Genomic DNA, 16,654 nt, shown 5'->3' with positions numbered 1-16,654 from the left:
TGAGATTAAGTAAAAATTAGAAAAAAGATAAGAGCAATCCAAGAAAAGAAAATTATGAAAAGAAAGTCAATTAATTTGAAATAGAGAGTGAAAAACTTAAGGAAGAGAATAATTCCTTGAAAAGTAGAATTGGGCAAGAGGAAACTAATGACATTCTAAGACACCAAGAAATAATAAAATCAAAATAAAAAATAGAAGAGAATGTGAAATATCTCATCAGAAAAACAACTGATAAGGAGAACATGTTGAAGAGAATAAAAGAACAGTTGGATTAGCTGAAAATTATGATTAAAAAAAGAATCTTGAAACAATATTCCAAGAAATTAGTAAGGAAAATTGCCCTGAAGTTCTAGAATAGGAAGAGAAAGCAGAAATAGAAAATATTCACTAGCTCACCTGAAAGAGATCCTGGGGTTGGGGGGTGGGGGGGGTAGGAGGGGAAGCTTACAGGAATACCATAGACAACATTCAAAACTACCAAGTTAAGGAGAAAATATGGCAGACAATAAGGGGAAATTTTATTTAAATATCATGGAGCTTCAATAAGAATTACACAAGACCTAGCAGCTACTCTAGGACCATAGGTCTTGGAATATTATATTTCATAGAACAAAATAGCTGGGGTTATAATGAAAGGTAACTTACCCAGAAAAGTTAAATGTAATATTTAATGAAAAAAACAAAAAAATAAAAATAGAATTTTAGGTTTTTGTAACTAAAGCAGCACAACTTAAGGGAAAATTTGACATATAAGATTCAATTATAAAGGACTCAATAAGATCAAATTATTTGCTTTCTATATGTAAAAATCTTATGAGTGCTCCTATGACTGTCATTATTCAGGTAGTTTGAAAGAAAAACTATGAGGGAATGAGTAAAAAAACTAGGGAGAGATAAAAAGGATTTATTATCTAATGAAAAGGAAGTATTAAAGGAAAAATTGATACAGAAAAAGTTATTGAGGGAAAAGCTGTTAGTGCTAGAACCTTACTCTCATCAGGAATGGGTTAAAGAGGGAATAACATATCTAGAAGGATACAAAAGTTTTCTAAATTCTGAATGAAAAAAAGGTGGCAAGGAAATAGGACAGGGGGAGAGGACAAGAAAAGAATTCTTGAACGGGTAGGTTGTATTTTGTTTTTGTTTTTTATTTTTGCAAGGCATTGGGGGTTAGGTTACTTGCCCAAGGTCAGCAAGTATTAGTTGTCTGAATCTGGTTTGACTCTAAGGCTGGTGTTCTATCCACTGAGCCACCTAGCTGCCCCAGGGATATATTATGTTAAGGAATAAGAGGTCAAGGTAGCCAGCAGAAGTAAAACAGTGAAGAGGCAAAAGGTAAAAAAGTTGAGAAGGATAGAAAAAACAGGAAGGAGAAAAATAGACAATGATTATAACTTCCAATATGAATGAGAAGAATTTACCCATAAAGTAGTAATGAATAGCAGATTAGAAATTTGAATTCAACAATATGTTGCTTTTAGAAAACACTATAAAATGAGAGATACACCAAGATAAAAGGCAAGAATAGATTTTTAAAAATAGAGGTAGTAATCATGATCTTAAACAAAGATAAAATAGATTTAATAAAAAGAGAAAAATAGGGAAATGATACTATGTGTGAGGAATATTATTGAATACTTTAGACTATTTTAAATTAACTAGATAGTATAAAATACCTGAGAGTATACCTGCCAAAACAGACACAGGAACTATATGTAGATAGACATAAAACAGTTCCTGTGAAAGAAAAAAAAGTCAGAATTTCAAAGAAATCCGTGGAAAAAAATTTCTAAAGTAAGCAAATGCAGCAATATCAGACAAACTTATTTTATAAGGTGAGAGCATTGTTAAAGTGTAAAATGAATAATTTTATTTTAAATTAATTTTTTTAAATAAATAAAACCAATGTAGCCAAGAATAGAAGGAACACAGAAAATTGGAAACTTTCATAGACAAAATCTCAGATAGGATGTGATTGTGTTGGAATATTGCTATGGTATAGGAAATGTTGAGCTAGTTGATTTAGAAAAACTTGGAAAGTCATGAATTTATGAAGGAAGATGCTATCCACCATCAGAGAAAGAGATGATAAGTGGAAATATGCACAGTGTAGTCTTACTTATATGTGTAGTAATTGAAGCATTCTTTAGGGTGGGGAGGAAAGAAAAAAAAATGAAGAGCAGAGAATAAAAGAAAATCTAAAAGGAAGCAAAGAAAAGCTGAGTAGCTTTGAAAACAACATGTACTATTTATTATATGGGTTTCTTTGAAATGGAAATTTATTGTTTTATATTGAATCATGTTATGCTGCATATATGACAATGTTCTTTTTTCTTTTTATCATTTTGTATTTAAGTTTAAAATGAATAAAAAACTAAAAAGAAATTTGCACTTATCAGAGAAAGAAATGATGAGACTTTTGTAAATTTCTTTGCCTGATTGCAGGAGGCGATGGGAAGGACTTTGATATTAATAAAACATATTAATAAAACAATTAGCATGGGCTAATGTGAATGCAGATTGTCAGAAAGCAATGATTGACTTAAGAAAGAATGCCACCATTGAGGAAATGATTCAAAGATGTGTCAGAATAGGGTCTCATGCAGAATTAATGGTGGAAGCATTTGCTAATATGTACATGGAAAATAAAGAGAAACAGACTTGCTTTGTTTGTGGAAAGCCTGGACATTTAAAGAAAAATTGTTGGAATGCTCAAGGAATTAAACTCAGAAAGGTCAAGGCACATCATCCTAAAACTCCTTGACCAAAGTGTAAAAAGGCAGGACACTGGACATCATAATGTAAACAAGGAAATTTAAATGGGAAAGAGGCTCTTCCCCAGGGGCCCCTCAAAAATAATCATGGGGTATGACAGTTCAGGACCAGCAGGGGATGGAATGGAAAAACCAGTATGCAACTTTGGCAGCAAGTCGACCCATACAAAAATATTGATGGTTAAAAGTAATGTGAAATTTAGGGTACCTCCAAATGCTTGTACTGAAGTTCCTATTCACCCTTTACGATGAAAGGATAAAGAGTTTGCAATCATTTTGGCTCCATCAAAACCAGAAAATACTCACATTATACCTTTAGTAAGGCACATGAGTGGGGAAATTTTCTCTATTGCAATAGTGAATGCTAATGATGATGATAGTTATAAATGAGAACCAATGTATAGCTCAGTTACATGTTTTCTCAGGATCTTGTATAAATTGGAAGGAAAAGGGGGCCAAAACTGAGAAACAATAATGAAACTATGTTTGCTACTACAATTTCTTCAGAAAAATCTCTTTGTATTATCCAAGTAGAAGGAATTGCTTTTGTTGGCTTGATTGACACTGGCGCAGATTGGACTGTGTTCCCCATACAGAACTGGCCACCAACTTGGCCTAAAGAAGCTGCTTATACTAACCTAGTTGGCATTGGAGGTCGACAGGAAACAGAAATTTCTTGTCAACTCTTAAATGGAGAAAAGAAGATAAATCAGGGACTGTTACTCCTTTCGTAGTTGAAGGACTCCCTACAATATTATGGGGAAGGGATATATTGTGTCAATTAGGGGCAAAAATTGGCACAGATTCTTTGATTGAGGCTGCTATTGAGTTAGGAAGGCTGCAACCTATATGGGTGGAACAGTGCCCCCATACTGGAGAAAAGAAATACTTTTCAAAGACTAATATTGTTATAGACAAATATTCACTCATATGCAACATTGGGAGAAAGAAGGAATTACAATTTTGAGAAAACTTCTAAGGATAATGAATGTAGGAAATCCTTCAAGAGTACTTTGAATCTTTTTAAGAGTCATAAGACATATAAATCATAGGCATGGGTATCATGAGTTTGGAAAACACTTCATCCAGGGTAAACCACCATCTTGATCATCAAAAATTCCATACTATAGAGAAACCTTTTGTATGTAAGGAATATGGTAAAACTTTTGGCTTCAGCTCATCCCTTCAGTACCATCACAAAAACTCATACTGGAGAGAAGCCTCATAAATGGAATGACTCTGCAAAAGCTTTCATTCTTCGAAAACAGCTCAACTCTCACCAGAGAATTCATACTGGGGAGAAACCTTATAAATGCAATGTTTGCAGAAAAACTTTTAACTGCAACTCATCCTTTACTTACCACCAGAAAATGCATACTGGTGAGAAACCCTACAAATGTTATGAATTGGATGGTCTTCAGGATGAACACACAGCTGAATTCCCATCAAGGAATTCACACTGGAGAGAAACCTTATGAATGTGGTGAATATGGGAAAACCTCCAAACAGAACACAGCTTACTTTCCACAAGAGAAATCATGTGGGAGAAAAGCCTTATCAATGCAATGTATGTGGGAAGTCTTTTGCCTAGAGCACACATCTTATTAATCACCAAAGAATTCATACTGGAGAGAATCCTCATGAAAGTAATGTTGTGGAAAATCTTTTAGACACAATTCATCCTTTCTTTATCATCAGAAAATTCATATATTTTGTGAAGTTGTTTAAGAATTTGTTCAATTTTTTTTGAATGGATATTTCAAGATTTTCATGAATATATATGAGGTTCCTCAAGAAATCCTGATTGATTCCAAAAAGTTGTTTTTTAATTTATCTTAATTGGTGTGTTCAAAAATATATAATGTAAATATATGTATGTATATGTGTATTTAAATATCAATAGGATATTTTACATCTCTCCACTGGCCTGGAGTGATAGAAAAATATTTCTATATTTTGAGATTTTGGTGCTGGCTACGGTGTCCAACAATCTCACTTTGATAAGTTTAAAATACAGAAGAATTGTTTCTGTGTTTGTGTCTAAACTCCTGTGTGTGTGTGTGTGTGTGTGTGTGTGTGTAATTCAGATCTGAAATAGTTAGGTAAGGTTTTTTTTTAGTTTTTTTTTCAAGGCAATGGGGTTAAGTGGCTTGCCCAAGGCCACAAGGCTAGGTAATTATTAAGTGTCTGAGGTCGGATTTGAACCCAGGTACTCCTGACTCCGAGGCCATTGCTCTATTCACTGTGCCACCTAGCCGCCCCCTAGGTAAGGTTTTAGTTTTAGTTTTGAATTTAGTTTGCTTAAAAAGGTCTAATTTAAGTAATTAATGTAGTTGGGATCTGAGCCTATCCTCTTATACCATTTGAAAGTTTGTAAGTTGCAAAGTTTGTGAAATGATCTCAGCTGTGAGCTAAGCTTTAGTTAACCTAATATTGATTGACAGCAGAATTCAACATATGTTGAGACTTTAAGGTTTAGTAAATGTAGACTTCCCAACCTCTCCAACAGCTGTTACTGCAAGGGGTGGCTGGCAGGGCAGGGGATGAGGTGTCAAGGGGGACCCCCCCATGGGGCCCAGTCATCCCCAAAGTGGGGTAGATTTCCTGCCCTCAGGAAGCTTTGAAAAGAAGGAGGGGGGAAAAAGATCTCTACCTTGTATTTAAAGAAAAAAGAAACTATGTGGGAGTAATTTAGTCACCTAAGTTTTTTTTTTTTTTAGGTTTTTGCAAGGAAAATGGGGTTAAGTGGCTTGCCCAAGGTCACACGGCTAGGTAATTATTATGTGTCTGAGGCTGGATTTGAACTCAGGTACTCCTGACTCCAGAGCTGGTGCTTTATCCACTGCACCACCTAGCTGCCCCTGGTCACCTAAGTTTTGTAACAAGTCTTGAGAATTTTTTGTGTGTTATTAAGAAGGAAAATATTGGGTGGCTAGGTGGCATAGTGGATACAGCACCGACCTCGGAGTCAGGAGTACCTGGGTTCAAATCCGACCTCAGACACTTAATAATTACCTAGCCGTGTGGCCTTGGGCAAGCCACTTAACCCCATTGCCTTGAAAAATCTAAAAAAAAAAAGAAGGAAAATATTATTGAGATAAGTTGTATTTCAAGGAATTTGGGAATATTGAATCATATAATTTGCTGATTTCTTTTGGGGAAGAGATATTGCACTAAATTTTGTAATCTGATTTGTTTTGATGTTAAATCAATATCGATAATTGTCAATATTCTCAAAAGGTCTTTTGTTGGTAAAGGAAGAAAGTTTATAATCTTTACCTCATCATTTATCATATGTTTATGGAAGGAATATATATGTATTTATCAGTTATGTGATATTCTTTTGTAAATTCAAAGAAATTCTATTACAATATCTCTGCTTTTTTGCTTGTTATAAGTATACAAAATAGTTCAGAAAGTTTTACAGATTTATTTCTCTGCTACTAGAAGGGTTGAAAGGTCTATACGTAATTGAATTAAGGAAAGCATAGGAATATTAAAACTCCTAAAACAAAAAAAAAAAGGGAGAGGGGAATTTTTGATATGCCCAACAATAGATTGAATTATGTGATTTCAAGAAAAAGTAATGTGAAAATATAGGGAAGGAAGGTGGATAGGATCTGACTAGGTAATAATCTGAGGGCCAGAATATGGTTGTATTTCCATAGGTAATGGAAAAATCTGGGTTCCTGAAAGGAATGTCTGCATTATCACTGAAAGAGAGAACCAACATAAGGAGGAAGAAGCACAGGATGGGTTTGGCACTCAATCCATTGATTTTGTTTTGGCAGAACAGTAAAAGAACATGTGTTCAGATACAAAAGATGAACTTTCACCATGTCAAAGTCAGGGATATCAGGGTCTGTATGTAATGAGACAATGAGAAGTATTCCGAGCAGTACACAAAATCCTTATGCACCTTTTTTAGATTGTTATCCTAATATAAGAACTTGTTATAAGATCATTGATGATCTTGTGATTCAGTCATGGTATAATGACAATTATAATGTATCATTATATGGTGGGATAGAAAGCTATTGCTGCAATGAATAATGTACATAACCTGTTGTAATTGCACAGTGTTGGGGAAAACAGCAAATGACATTGTTATGTTAAATGTTATTCCTTTTGGTTTGGGTTTTGAATTTAATTGACTTGGGGAAAAATAGCAAGTGAAACTGATAATGCTTCAAAACTCCTGATCATGCTGCATAAGATAAATTTCCAAGTCCTACAATGACTTTGGAACCTCCCCAGGCATAGTATATCAGTGATGGTAATGTTTATGATCATAGTACTTCTGCTACAGATATTGTCTGAAAAATAATCTGCCCTCTTGTGGATGGCTTACAGGAAATTTGACTCAAAAAACAAAAAAGGGGGATTTGTAAGAGACTGTTGAGGGTCACAGGAAGGTGACTTAATAGGAATGACTTAAAGGCCCTCTTGCCCATGTACACCAATGGCCTGAGCAGCAGGGTTGGCTCTCCAGATCTTCTCATCTGCTCCTTATGTTGTGGCACTTCTTGGAGCACTGAGTGCAAACTCTAAGCTGGTGATAGCAATATTGTGTGAAAAGTACTAACCTGAGGAAGTAAACTTTATCACCTGCTGTCCACGACCTTGGAGGCATTTGTTTGACTTGCTAATTGGAGAACACCACATGAATTGGGAGTAAACTAGGGATTAAGGGAATATTTAAACTCTTGAATTCTGTAAATTAAACTTGTCATCTTTGTCTCTGGCCTCTTCAGCATTTGTCTGAGACAAGTATCAGGCACTCAACAAAACAGGAAGTTAATCTTTTGACACCCTCTCAGGTTGAGTTCAAGCAAGAGGTTCTCTTCCTTCTCATTATAAAAAAGCCCTATGACATTCTGTCATAGGTGTGGTTTGGAATTAAATAAGTCTTCCCTCAACACTATTTTGTAGAAATGTAAATGTTCTAGCCTCCTAGGACATAGTGTAGCATAATGGATAGAAAGTTGGCCACAGAATCAGCAAGACCTGGGTTCAAATCCTAATACTGACATATGCTGGCTGCATGACTTTGGGCAAGTCGTTTAACCTTTCAATGTTCTGGACAACTCTAAGAAATTAAGTGGCAGAGAAGAGAATGGTTTATACTGGTTTCCTTCCCCTTTCCAATGACATATTTGTTCAGTTCTCTATCTCCTGTCTCTATAGGAATGAAAGCTGGAAGAAGCTTTCAAAGTCATCTAGTCAAATTCCTTACTTGTAGAGATGAGAAAACTGAGATGAAGGTACTTGATCAAGGACCAACAGAGTTAAAACTAGAAAACTTTTATTGGTTTATTTTGTCACTATATCAATTTATTTCTGAATATATGTATATCTCTTTATATATATGTATAAATTTTATAGATATATATGTATGTATTATCTCTTTCCCCTCCTCAGTGAACTGATCCTTTGTTAAAAAAATTAAAAATAAAGAGGGGAAAAAATAGTACAGTAAAACCAATGAACCCATTAACTTTGACTAATATTTTTTGCTCTAATCAGGATCTAGCTGTATGTGCAATATTGCAGACCCATAATTGGCTATTCTTGGTAAAGGATGGGGGCAGTGCAGGGGAAGGATTTCTCAATTCTTCTCTGGGAAAGGAAAGGAAGGGAAGGGAAGGGAAGGGGAGGGGAGGGGAGGGGACAGGAGGGGAGGGGAGGGAAGGAATCAAGAAAAAGCAAGCCTAGGTAGGTTATTTCACCCATAGAAAGGACTTGCTTGTCTTCATGAAGAAGGGTTAGGATTTGATGGTTGGTTCTTGTCCTTCAATATAGAATACTGAAATGACATCACTATGTTAGAGACAAATTAGTGTGTCTGATTGTGGCTGATCAGACCAATACGAGCTCTGAATGCTCTACCACAGGTTGGGCACATGTGAACACCTGGAAGGGGTGTTCTAAATTTACAGATGTCATGTTTCCTTTGAGTTGCTTCAGTTCTGCCTTCCTCACAGAGCACAGCCCTGTCACTGATGAGGGCATGCCATGCTGGGTGGTCCTGTGCCAGTGTCTCCCATGCTATACAATCACTTCTAAAGTTCTCAGTGAGACCTTCAGGGTGTCTCAATATTACTTCTTCTGATCCCCTTGTGAGCTCTTGCCCTGAGTGAGTTCTCCATAAAATAGTTTGGTTTTTTTTGGCAAGTGTACATCTGGCATTCTAACAGTGTGTCCCCCATCATGTCAGGAAACTGAGTCATTTCCATTTAAATTGTCTTGGCAGGAGAAGATCCGAGACACTGAGGTCCTTTCTCGAGCTAAACTGCCAAGCATTCCAACATTACTAGGATTTGATAATGAAGAGGTGACTGCTATAGCCCCAAACCAGGGTTTGGACTAGCAGAGACAATCTAGTATTTTCTCCATGATTCTCTTAAGTCAAGGCAATGAAACAAACAATAAATACATGCCCTGATGTGTAGAATTTGCTGATTTCTTAGGTGCAAATATATAGGACTTCTGGAGAAGTTAATCGAATTGCCTAAGGTCACAAATATCACATCAAAAGTAGGATTTGAGCCAAGGTCTTTCTACTCCAAAAACTCTATGTGCTTTGCATTGTATCATATTAACATTTTCATTACATAATCATTGAACCTATATGTGTGTGTGTGTGTATGTATATATGTGTAAAATTTGTTGCAGACCTCAAAGTACTATATATTTTTATTATTATTATTAAATATTTTTATTGTATTGTACGGTCTCCTTAAGATGGAAAGAATAGAGATATAGGAGTAAGGTACTCCTCCAGAGGTAGAGAGGAAAAGGACCTTAAAGACCTTGAGTCCAACTGCCCTGACTTTACAGATTAGAAAACTGAGACAGGCAGAAGTTAAGTGAATAGCTCAGGGTCACACAAATACTAAGTGTGAGGCTCCTGGAGCAGGTCATCAAGCCTGAAGTCTGGATAATCCCTTAGGAAGAATGATGGAGAAAGGGTTCTTTTGACTGATAGGCCACATTATATGATGTCTGAGGCCTCTTTCAAATGTGATTCTGTGACTCAGGGACTGCCTGGAGACCCTCAAGCAGCTACATCCTCAGGTGGCTCTTTTGTCACTCTCAAGGCACCCTGGATGCTCTCCCCATCAAAGGTCTTCTGAAACACAGAATGTTCAGGGACATGCTGGTAAATGTTTAATAACTGACTCTCCTGAAAAAAAAAAGTCCACAGATCACACCTTTAAGTTAATCTTCATTATTAATATTTTCTCCATGATTCTCTTAAGTCAAGGCAATGAAACAAACAATAAATACATGCCCTGATGTGTAGAATTTGCTGATTTCTTAGGTGTAAATATATTGAAAATTGAACAATATGTGTTCAGGAGGTTAGAGCTGTGTGCCCCCACACAACCCCCTCTGTCTTTTCCCACTTATTCTTTTCCTCCAGGAAATAAAAAAAAAAATACTCTGAGCCACTAATTAGGCTTCAGCATCTTGGGCTAGAAAGAAAGGGTTTAAGGCTCTCCAGAAACAGCTTCAGTCTGGAAGTATTCCATTAGTTTATCCACATGCATGTGGATCAGTTTCTAGAATTCTCCTCAAACCCCCCAAAAGTTCTTTTGCCAATTAGAGGCACTGATTCAGAAAGAGTTGAGTGGTCAGGTCTTCAATAAATAGATACCTTTATCAGGTATAAAATAAATTTATATATGTCACAATGTATATGTGTATGTATGTATATATAATATATGCATATATAATGACAATACGACTATTAATTATATATACAATAATTAATTATTAATTCAATAAGTATATCATGTTCTAGATCTTTTCTTTTCCAAACTAAACATGTCCAGCTCCTTCAATACACATACACACACACACACACACACACACACACACACGCACACACACAGGCATGTACACATGTACTTTAAACAAGGAAGGACAGAAAATTCATTAGCTATCCCACCCATTACCCTTGAATTTGAAGTTAGCTTTGTTTAATTTAGAAGTTTGTGCCTGGAACATATGAAACCTTGTCTAGAGTTCACAGTATTTTAAAATTTCACAGTATATTCAGATTACAAAAATCTTGAATTTCATACCAGGAAGTCAAGATAAAAAAACAAACAAAACTTTCATATGAAAATATCCATGAGCAAGGCATAAGAGTTTACTTTAACCAACTTTCACCTTCTTCCCCTCTAGCCCTGCTTTATGACTGAGGGATTTAAAGAACTTTTGTGTACTGTTTTTGCCTACTGTGGACTCCATCAAGATAGAGAAATAGTTGACATTGGTTCCGATCCTTCACAAACCTGTACACCTACTTCTTTTATTATCTACCCAGCATTCCCAAGCTTAATGACTTAACAGAACCAGGAAGCCGAACTTTGCTGGGTTGGGTTTTGGGGCTATATTCCCATCACCACCTGATTGGGATGTCCTTAGGAAATGTAAGCTATTTTTAATATTTATCTGAGAAAGCATCGATCAGAAGATAAATCTACTAGGGGAAAGATTGCAATCTACCATGAAACCAAATACCAGATGTTTAGGGATTTTACACTGATGTTGATTCTCTATGTGGCTGCTCCCTCTATTTGTTCCTTGGATCAAGACCTGACTGCAGAGGTAGATGAGAAAAAAGCAGAGGAACAGTATAGAAGTTGTCTGACTAATAATAATAATAAAAACTAGCATTTACATAGTTTGTTATCTTTGGGGATAGGCACCATTATCATCCCCATTTTACATATGAGAAAATAGGCTAAGAGGTTGGAGAGACTTGCCTAGGGTTACACAGCAAATAAGAATCTAAAGCAGTATTTGAACTCAAGTGTTCTGACTCTGAATTGGATCCTCTGTCCACCCTGCAGTCTACCCCCTTCTCAATTGCTGGCTCCTCTTCTCTCCATTTGCTTATTACCATTTCCATTTTTGCCTTTGTCTTTGCCACAGTGACTGGCACATAACAGGTCCTTGATTAATACTTCTTTGAAAAGATATAAATGTGAAGGACACTGTAATGAGGACGTCATGACTTCCCAGTGGAGTCTGGACAGAGTATCTTGACAAAGATATTTTATGTCTCTTGAGGCTTAGTGTGATATAGTCAATAGGACCCTGGATTCAGTTCAGGAAAACCTGGCTTCCACTCCTATCTCAGACTCTTATTGGGAGTGTGACCTGGAACAAATTTAACTGCTCTTAGTTGTAAAATGAGAGGCTTGGGAGTGTTGGCCTTCCCAAAACATAGATCTGACCAGCCACCCGCTCCCCTTCTGATATGCAAAGCCCTTCACAACTTTTCCCTCCTGCCTCTCCAGTAACATCCTAGCCCCCCCCCCCAACTCCTATCTACTCTGTGATCCAGCAGCACTGGCCTCCTGACCATCCCTCCATTGGTTGACTTGAGGCACTTGCGCTGACTTTTTCCCAGTCCTCAAATTCTCTCCTTCCCCACCTCTGCCTTCTCTAGGCTTCCCCAGGCTCCAAAATCCAGTTAAAACCCCACCTTCTAGAGGAAGTCTGCCCTAATCCCCACCTTGATTCTAGTACCATCCTTTTTTTTTTTTCAGTTTTTTTTTGGAAGACAAATGGGGTTAAGTGGCTTGCCCAAGGCCACACAGCTAGGTAATTATTAAGTATCTGAGGGGGGGGCAGAGCCAAGATGGCAACAAGAAGGGATCTAGTCTTACGAGCTCTCTGATAAAACTCATAAACTAAGGATTCTAACTAAACTTTCGAGACAGAACCCACAAAGGAACCAAGTGAGGCAGTTCTCCTACTCAAGGTAACCTGGAAAAGAGCAGAAAGGCTCTGCTCCCCGAGTTGGAGGGGCGGCCCACCAGAGGGGTGGCCCCCAAGAGCGAAAGAAAGGCAGCTCCAGGGAGCTGGGAGCCGCGGCTCATAGCAGGGGGTGAGTCTCCTGAGCTGCACCCTGGGGAGCACCAGGCACAAAGTGGGGGAACAGCGGGGGACCTCTGCCAGAGACAGCACGTGGAGCCCAGCCCTCAGGGCACACAGCAAACAGCTTGGTCTTTCCCCAGCCCAGACCTGGAAACAGAAGCAGGCGGAGTGGGTAAGCAGGAGCCCCCAGGGCATGAGCCCATTGAGCTGAGGGAGAGGAGTGAAGAGAGACTGCAGAGCTCTGTGCTCTGCCCCTGGAACAGGACTCTGGGGCTCTGACCACATTCAGATCCTGATTGCAGTCTAGGCCCCCCCCATAGAACAACAGGGCCCCCCCACCTCGGCTCTGTGGCAGAGGGGGGCGCTTATAGTCATTCACAGACCAGGAGGGAGGACAGAGCCTCACACTCTGAGACCCTTGTGGGAGCGTCCCAAAAGCTAAGGAAGCACCCCCAAACCAGGACCAGGCTGGGAAAATGAGCAAGCAGAGAAACAAAAGGAAGACTATTGAGAAATATTTTGCAAATGAGCCCAAGAAGAATCAAAATACTCAGTCTGAAGATGAGGAAGCACAAGCTCCTGCATCTAAAGACTCCAAGAAAAAGCAGAAATTGGGCTCAGGCTATGACAGAGCTCAAAAAAGACTTTGAAAATCAAATGAGGGAGTTGGAAGAAAAACTGGGAAAAGAAAGGAGAGAGATGCAGGAAAAACATGAAAATGAAGTCAGCAGCTTAGTCAAGGAAATCCAAAAAAATGCTGAAGAAAATAGCATGCTAAAAACCAGCTTAGGTCAAATGGATAAAACAGTTCAAAAAAGTTATTGAGGAGAAGAATGCTTTAAAAAGCAAAATTGGCCAGATGGAAAAAGAGATAAGAAAACTCTCTGAGGAGAACAAATCCTTCAAAGAATAGAATTCACGGAGATTGATGAATTTACCAGAAATCAGGAATCAATACTTCAAAACCAAAAAAAAAATGAAAAATTAGAAGAAAACGTGAAATATTTCATTGAAAAAACAACTGATATGGAAAACAGACTTAGGAAAGATAATTTAAAAATTATTGGAATACCTGAAAGTCATGATCAGGAAAAGAGCCTTGACATCGTTTTCAAAGAATTACTACAGGAAAATTGCCCTGATATTCTAGAAGCAGAGGGCAAAATAGAAATGGAGAGAATCCACCGATCCCCCCGAGAAAGAGATCCCAAAAACCAACCCCCAGGAATATTATAGCCAAGTTCCAGAACTCCCAAGTCAAAGAGAAAATATTACAAGCAGCCAGAAAGACACAGTTCAAATATCGTGGAGCTGCAGTCAGGATCACATAGGACTTAGCAGCAACTACATTGGAAGCTCATAGGGCTTGGAATACAATATACCGGAAGGCAAAAGAGCTTAGAATGCAGCCAAGAATCAACTACCCAGCTAGGCTGAATGTCCTCTTCCAGGGAAAAAAGATGGACTTTCAATGAACCAGGGGAATTTCAAAGGTTCCTTTTGGAATGGCCAGAGCTGAACAGAAGGTTTGATCTTCAGATACAGGACTCAGGTGAAGCATGGAGATTGGAGGAGAGGGGGGAAATATGAGGGACTTAATGAGGATGAACTGCATGTATTCTTGCATAGAAAAATGACACTGATAATACTCATATGAACCTTCTCAGTTAATAGAGCAGGTAGAGGGAGCTTTTATAGTTTGAAGCACAGGACAAAGTGGAATTCAAAGATAAAATATGGTGTAAAAATGGAGTCAATAGAAAAAAGGGAAATGTAATGGGAGAAAGAAAAAGGAGAAAGGGAATAGGCCAAGATATGTCATATAATAAGATTTTTCTTTATTAGAGCTATTGCAATGATATGGAAGGGGAGAGGCAAGGGGGAATGAGGGAACCTTTGCTCTCATCAGAGATGGCTAGGAGAGGAAACACCATATCTACTCAATGGGGTATAGGTATCTGGAGTAAGAAGGGGGGGAGCAGGGGGAAGGGGCGGGGATGTGAATAAAGGAGGAGAGGATGGACCATGGGGGGAGACTGGTCAGATATAACATGTTTTCTTTTTTACTTCTTGCAAGGCGCTGGGATTGGAAGGCCTGCCCAGGACCATAGGGCCAGGTGGATTCTGGGCCTAAGGGGTGGTATGGGGGCTCAGGGCTTCTTGGCCCCAGGACCAGGGATCTGTCTGCTGAGCCATTCAGCGACCCTACAGCAGAGTCATAGTGAAAGGAGAGAGAAAATAGAGTACATGGTAGTAGAGAAATAAGAAAGGAGGGAGTTGCGATCAGCAATGGCAACGTTGGAAAAATATGGAAGTAACTTTTGTGATGGACTTATCATAAAGAATGTGATCCACCTGTGACAGAGTTGTTGGTGTTGGAACAAAGACTGAAGCACATTCTTTGTTATTATTTGAGGGAGGGTGCAGGGCAAATGGGGCTGGGTGGCCTGCCTGGGGCCACATAGCAGGGTGATCTTTGGGTGTCTGGGGCCGGATTTGGACCCTGGTGCTCCTGGCTCAAGGGCCAATGCTCTGTCTGCCACCCAGCCACCCCTACTATTATTACTATTTTATTTTATTTTGGGTCTTTTTTTTTTTCTTCTTTTTGGTTTTTGCAGGGCAGTGGGGATCAGGTGGCTTGCATGTCACACGGCTAGGTGATTGTTGGGTTTACAAGGCTGGATATGGACTTTGGGTGCTTGTGGCTCCAGGGCTGGTGCTTCGTCCATTGCGCCACCTGGCCATACCTACAATTATTACTATTTTTTTTCATTTTCATTTTTTTTCCCTCTCCCCTTTACTTTTTTCACCCAAGCAAGTCTATCTATATTCATGGGGGAGGGGTATTTTGTTTACTTGTAAACAAGAATATTTTATTAATGTAAAAAAATATTTGTACAAAATGAGAATAAAAAAAATTTTTTAAAAATTTTAAAAAATTAAAAAAAAATGTCTGTGAATTTGAACTCAGGTACTCCTGACTCCAGGGCCGGTGCTTTATCCACGGCATCACCTAGCCACCCAGTACCATCCTTCTTTATCCTGCACAGAGCTCCTATGAACACAATTGTATGTTGTGAGTTCCTCAAAAGCAGACTGTTTTTTGCCTTTCTTTATATGTCCCAGAAGTTAATACAGGGCCTGGTACACAGTAGGTGCTTAATAAATGCCCATTGATGAAAAGGTCCCTTCAGGCTCTCCATCTGTGATCTAGGGAATACTTCAACAAAATCACAATGTCTGAGGGGCCCTGACAGCCATCCTACAGAACCATGTCATTACTGTTGCATTGGTTTACTAGGTCTTTAAATTTATAGACAGGAGCTGCCTCATGGTGGACTTGTAATACCTGCTTATTGACTGAGCCACTGATGGATGTCAGGGTATCCTGGGGACAAATGGCTATTATTCTGTGACAGGAGCTTTCATCATCATCTGTTTGAGCCCTTCCTTTGACCAAACTTTTCTCTAATCAGAATCTTGGCCTTTTCATTTGACATTCCTTCCTCTGCTCTCCATGCCCTGCCTCCCCAACCCCTCCCCAGGGAAGTTTTTTCTTCCCCAGATTACATCTACCTATTTCTTCCAATTGAGATATATCTAATATGATCTTGAAACTTTTCAGCAACTTATTGGTCCTATTCTGAAAACTCTTCAGTTTTTCAGTATTCCCAATTTGCTCTGACAAAGGAAAAGTACCAAATATCATCACCAATTTGCCCTCTATACCTCATTTTTGTATATAATTGTTTTCATGTTATCTCACCCATTAGACTGAGGTCCTGAAGAGTAGGAACTGGATTCTTGTGTTTGTGTTTTGCCTTTTTCTGAATCCTCAGCTTTTAGTACAGTAATAGCACATAGTAGGTGCTGCTTAAATTCTTGTTGACTCATTCATTCACTAGTCCTGGACACTATGTTCCTCTTATTGGCATCTAAAATTCCATTAGCTTTCTCAGCCACCATATTATACTAGTGCCTCA

Source organism: Macrotis lagotis, chromosome 5 (genome assembly GCF_037893015.1).
Source record: "Macrotis lagotis isolate mMagLag1 chromosome 5, bilby.v1.9.chrom.fasta, whole genome shotgun sequence".
Taxonomy (NCBI): Eukaryota; Metazoa; Chordata; class Mammalia; order Peramelemorphia; family Peramelidae; genus Macrotis; species Macrotis lagotis.
Note: the sequence above shows the minus strand (reverse complement) of the source record.